Raw genomic sequence first — 5,683 nt, 5'->3', positions numbered from 1 at the left:
ATCATATGTTTGAAAGCATTTTACTCGGTTGGAAATATTCAAAAATCTAAATCGAACTTTATTTCTCAACATTGTTTAATGGCCTTTTATTCTCATTGCCTTTACATGTACATGTATATACTCATATATATGAGTGATTTCCGTGTCTTTCAAGATTACAGATGAATAATTTTTGACCACTTGCATTGGTTTATCTTTCAGTCTAAAACTTTAACAGTTAACTTCTTCGCAAAGATGAAATCCTCCATCATTTACGCTGTGGTTCTGGTATTTATTGTACTGATCCAAGATGGCTCCGGTAAGTGGCAAAGTTTTTAGTATGTGTACTCAAACATCTTACGGTATATGTCATCGATACGTGTTGTTCCAAGAAATTGACCCACACCATGTTTCTATATATAGTAATTAATTTTTATTTATAGATTGTTGCTCTGGACTTTAGTTAGCTCCTCCATAAATTGCAAACAATAATAAAAACTCGTATATATATTTTGTGTGGTAATCCGTTTTGCTTTGATTTGATTTCAATGGCGTTTTACACCATGTTCAAGAATACTTCACTTATACAACGGCGTCCAGCATTGTATCGTGGAACACATGTCAATTTTGATATTTTTAACTCTAACTATATGCTTACATGTATGTGTGCAAATCAGTTGCATATATATGTGTTAAATTATTTTTGTTCATATGCAAGAAAGACGGTTATTGTACATAGATGTATGTTAAAGTCTTTTGTGCACATGTGAAAATGATTGCCACTCTTGAGCCAGTAAACCGAAACGCTTAGACTGACTTCAAATATTTCTGTGTATGGATATATGAGCAAAGTATCTGGCCGATGGATAAGCGCACTAGCGCTAGACTCATGAGAGTCTTACCAATGCGGTCGCTGTTCAAGTCCAGCTCATGTTAGCTTCCTCGCCTGTTGTACGTGGGTAGGTCAGTCAACAACCATCGGATGGGTATGGTTTTCTCCCCTGCTCTGTCCGATTTGCTCCCACCGTTATGCTGTGAAGTACGGCGTAAAAACAGCAATCAATCAAATAAATAAATAAATGCAAAGAAATTTTTCTTTGCGTAAGTGTATGGTTAAAGATTGTACACCGTAACGGCTTTCCCATTACCACCTCAAGTGTGTCATTATATTTGCAGATGCTTGTACCTGTTCTTCTGCATCTTTGCCGTGCAGCAGTTGGCATTACCAATACAGCCAATGCACAGCTCAGGGAACGGTCGCATTCGCAACAGTTTCAAGTAAGCAATCTAGATCCGCCTGTACCGAGGGCTATAGCTTACGGTTGGGAAGGAAACTACATCTGGGTGAACCACGGATGCAGGGCCAGTTTCCGGGTCATTGTATGTCACGAATAAAGCATACCTGGTACTGGTAAGTCATATCCGAATGTATGCACAATGCAAGGTTAATAGAACAGACAACACTAGACCAAGTGAATAGGCATCGATAAACATCGCACAAACAAGAATAACTCTTAACAGTGATGAAAGTACTCTTTCTTACTTTTTTCTCTTTTGCACAGTTGAAAGTAAACAAAATGGCTCACACGTTAAAAACTCAAAGCGCCACCATGGTATCACTTTTAACCAATCAAACGTGAGTTAACATTTCCGTTAACGTCACTCGAACCGCGTTTTGCCAATAGGGAATTTCCGAGTTCGAATTCTTTTATCGATGAAGGTAGAAAAAGCCCAACTGTATCATGAGACCTGTCAAAATGTTAGGCAACTATAACATGGTTGTCTAAAAAAGTGTAATAAAAAGTAAATTAGAACAGACGAATGTTGGAGAAAATTGCGAATCTGAACGTTTGTGAACTTGAAAAGTTCCTAAAGGAAAGAACTGACATTTGTGCCTTTGGAAAAGGATGAGACAGGTGACCAGGAAATTAATGTCAAGAAAGGCTGCCTTATATTTTTCACAAGTCACATGACACAGTAGGACTGTTTTCACCTTTGACGAGAAAAGAGTTCCAACTGGAAATTCCCCTATTATTGCCATATGTTTAAGTGTGGCACGAATGACGTCACTAAAGTCACTGCGCAAACTTTATTGTTATACTGTTGGTGTGAAACTTTAGACATTGTGTTTGTCTCGTTAAGTTAAATGAATGCATGTCTTTTTCTTTTTTTTGAAACAGATCTCTGATCAGTTATCGGATGCTGACGTTCCAGTGACAACCGATGGAGCTGATGTTGCCACGAATATGTTCGGATTAACTTTGCTAAATAACTTAGAGTTTTATTTAAATACGGTTCTTTTTTTAAGCAATGTTAATACTTAATCTATTAACTTATCAATATTTGTCCTCTCGTCAGTCTATATTTGTCAACTGTAAAATCAAACTGGCCAATAAAAAAATTTCAGATCTATTTCACTTAAATCAGAGTTCTTACCTTGTGGAAAAGTCCTCCAGTGTCTTCAAATAATGATCCTCAACAGCTCTTCTTTTAAAGCCTGGGGACCTGTATGTGGAAGTTGCTTGAGGAACTCTGTGAAACTGAGAAAAGCTCTTCATTGTGAAGAGTTACCGTTCTCTCCGTTACATTAACAGTAGACAAGAGTTAGCGTAATCAAGTTCGGTTGTTGAATATTTATTTTTTTCACTGGGTGTTTTACGCAGTAGTCAAGAGTATGTCACTTTATACATGAACAATGGCGGATATAGCGTTAAGAGTAAGCTAATATTATATTCGTTTGTCTCGTTAAAATAATATGTGTACATTCCTTCTTTCTTGTTTAAAAAAAGTCTTCCGGTGTCAAAAAATCTCACAACATGTCAATTCGACGATGTTCATGTGCACCCATGGCAACCAACAAAACGGATTCGACTAGCAATCCGGAAATTTGAGAGAAAACTTGCCTGTGGAATATATGTGACTGTAGGAAGAAGAAGGAGTCCAACTGATGTTGGTTGAGTCCATTTATTACCGTGACATTCTATGGTACGGATTAACACCCCCTAATGGTGTCATGCAAATATGGTGTATAGCTCAGCTCGCATGTAGACAGCACCTATGTCGGAGATAACACCTCTCACTCTAATGAAAGGACTCCATGCTGTTTTCATGGACAAGCAAGAGTAGGGAAATAACTCGTGATTTACCAAGTACCAGGATGTACAACACAAGAGGCTCCACACGGGTCAGGGCGAAATAAAAAATGTACAATGAAATATATCATAATCATGTACGGGATTTGCCCGTTACACATAAGTATGGCTCTTTGTACATGACATAAAAGTACATATAACCGTTGCAAATCAATGTACCAGGTAGATCATTCATCTATTCTCACGTCTGTCTAAAGTTCTCAACTCAAGCTCAAAAATGAAAATTCCAAATCTGTTTCAAGTTGATTGTGTTCTTTATAGCTTGTTGAAAGTGTTCTTATTATATTTTAAATGACGGCCTTCACCCTTTCGTCTTTAAACCTGGGAAACCGTGATAAAACTGAGAAAATCCTTCGTTATGTACTTTAGTGTCACTCTATACCTGTTTTATTAATATCACAGACAAAAGTTTATATTTATTGATTTGATTGGTGTTAACGCCGCACTCAAGAATATTTCACTTATACGACGTCGGCCAAAATTGTGGTGGTAGAAAACCAGGTACGGCCATCCACAGTTTTCTGGTAGACCTTCCCAAGTGCGGCCGGGAGGAAGCCAACATGAGCTGGACCTGAACTCACAGCGACCGCATTTGTGAGAGGGGCCCCTGGGTCCATTGAGCCGCGCTGGCACGCTTAATATCTCGGCCAAGGTGGCCCCCGTTTCGAAGAAAAATCTTGACTCTGACGATTTTGAAATTTGGACTTTTCGTCACGGCCAAGAACGTTGCCATAGTTAAAAAGCGATACAACTTTTAGCCTAAAACCAAAAAATTCTCCAGGTACAATAGAATTGGCACCGGACTCACGCTGTTGATTCAATCCATGTATAAGTCCATTTCAGCAACAATCTGCTTTTCAAGGTAGAGAGCGACGCATGCTCTGTAAGGATTATGTAGCCTAAGCTGAATTTTCGGCATGGCAGATTCATTCAGACGTGACGAAAGCTGCAAGGTTTCATCCAGGAAACCCGATGTCAACTGTCAGCCAATCAGCGTCGATTTTGTATCCTTTCAAGGGATTGTAATTTGTCATTCGAGGTAGGCCTACATGTACTTGGTCTCTAATTAATTACCTATGATATCGCCTTATGGTAGGATAACTATAAATTCTACATTGTGTTCTGTTAGAGAATATCGGTTTTCTGCAAAAAATGGGTTTGTAGGTTTATTCACCTAGAACTCCCCCTGAGTCTTTCCAACATCACTGAAAACCACTGAATGCTTTTTTGCATAATTCTGTCCTCATTTCGCACTTAATATACCTGCTTTGATCGTTGGTGGTTTGTGTTGAAAGTCGTTTTTGGAACGTCGTTTATTGGCTTGGAACGTCCATTTTTGGTGGGCGACTGGTATGTGAATGTCTGTTTCCACACTTAAATTTTCAGTGAATTGTCCGATTACATTGCGTACATAATCTGTTCGGGAGCGGTAGATCCAGGATGAATCCTGGGTCGAGTCACACCTACGACATTAAAAGAGGAAGTTGTAATTTCCTCATTTGGCATTCAGCATGACGGGGATAGTGCAACAACTGCTTGACCCGTATCAGTATAATGGTTCGAGCCGGCGGTTTACTTGCCTTTGGTAAGGCGTCTCAGTGAAGCAGCACTAGACAAAAGAGTGGTGGAAATCCGTCCTGCAACAAAGGAGGCACATTACATGCACTCTCAGGATTTCGTCGTCGTCATATGACTGAAAAATTGTTAAGTACGACGTTAAACCCGAACCGCTCACACACTCACTCACTACATAATCTGATAAATTTAACAGAAAATCTCTTGTTTGAGTTATGCTGGAATGTATCCTGTTACAGGGGCAGGTTATCACTCTAAATATAGCACACACATTCTATTAACTCTCATCAATTATTATAATTATATGTTGAATATATTAAACAAAGGATAAAAGCAAGAAATACAACTGAAGTTGTATGGCCATGGTAGTATTACTAGTCGGTCGGCCTTTCTTGGTTTAACAGATGCTTGTTTGCCTTGGAAGATGACTGTTTGGTTTGGGAGCTGTTTATTTGGTTTGGGAGATGGGGATTTTATATGGGATGGACATTTTTGGCTGTGTGCTCCATCCATGCATCGATATAACCATGACATTAAGGATAAACCCATGTGTTCAGATTGGAAGTCTGCTTTCGGAAGACGACGGTGGTCCTGAAAAGAACCTGTGGAATAAGGTCGGGTGCGGACGTTTTCTAAGTTCAGCATCTTATTGAGGAAATGAACGTCAAATGGGATGCAGAAACAATCTTCGTTGTTTGAATAACGTAACCTAGAACTGACATCCACATAATACTATATGTTCTCTGGGTTTCTCAGTCTTGAAGGTGGAGAAAGCATAAAAATTAGATAAAGTTCTGATGAAAGAGTGCAAAAAATTAGTTATACATATAGATTTCAATATGTTTTTCGTTTTTTTTTAAGAGAAAAAGACCCTTGAAAATAAATTTTGTACAGTGAGTATTTGGAACCACCTCTTTGTCTATATATAGTCTGTGTAATAATGTTATAAATGAGGACGTACCACATGTTTAATAAAT

At 38.6% G+C, this 5,683-nt stretch overlaps 1 long non-coding RNA gene across 1 annotated transcript; it reads left to right on the top strand.

Annotated features, from left to right (window-relative positions):
* Nucleotides 1–139: 139 nt before the first annotated feature.
* On the top strand, nucleotides 140–2,391 carry LOC135464557 (uncharacterized). Its single transcript, XR_010443662.1, has 3 exons — nucleotides 140–298; nucleotides 1,156–1,390; nucleotides 2,160–2,391. It is a non-coding gene; the product is annotated as an uncharacterized LOC135464557 (long non-coding RNA).
* The last annotated feature ends 3,292 nt before the right edge of the window (nucleotides 2,392–5,683 follow it).

Source organism: Liolophura sinensis, chromosome 4 (genome assembly GCF_032854445.1).
Source record: "Liolophura sinensis isolate JHLJ2023 chromosome 4, CUHK_Ljap_v2, whole genome shotgun sequence".
Taxonomy (NCBI): Eukaryota; Metazoa; Mollusca; class Polyplacophora; order Chitonida; family Chitonidae; genus Liolophura; species Liolophura sinensis.
Note: the sequence above shows the minus strand (reverse complement) of the source record. Positions and strands in the feature narration are given on the sequence as shown.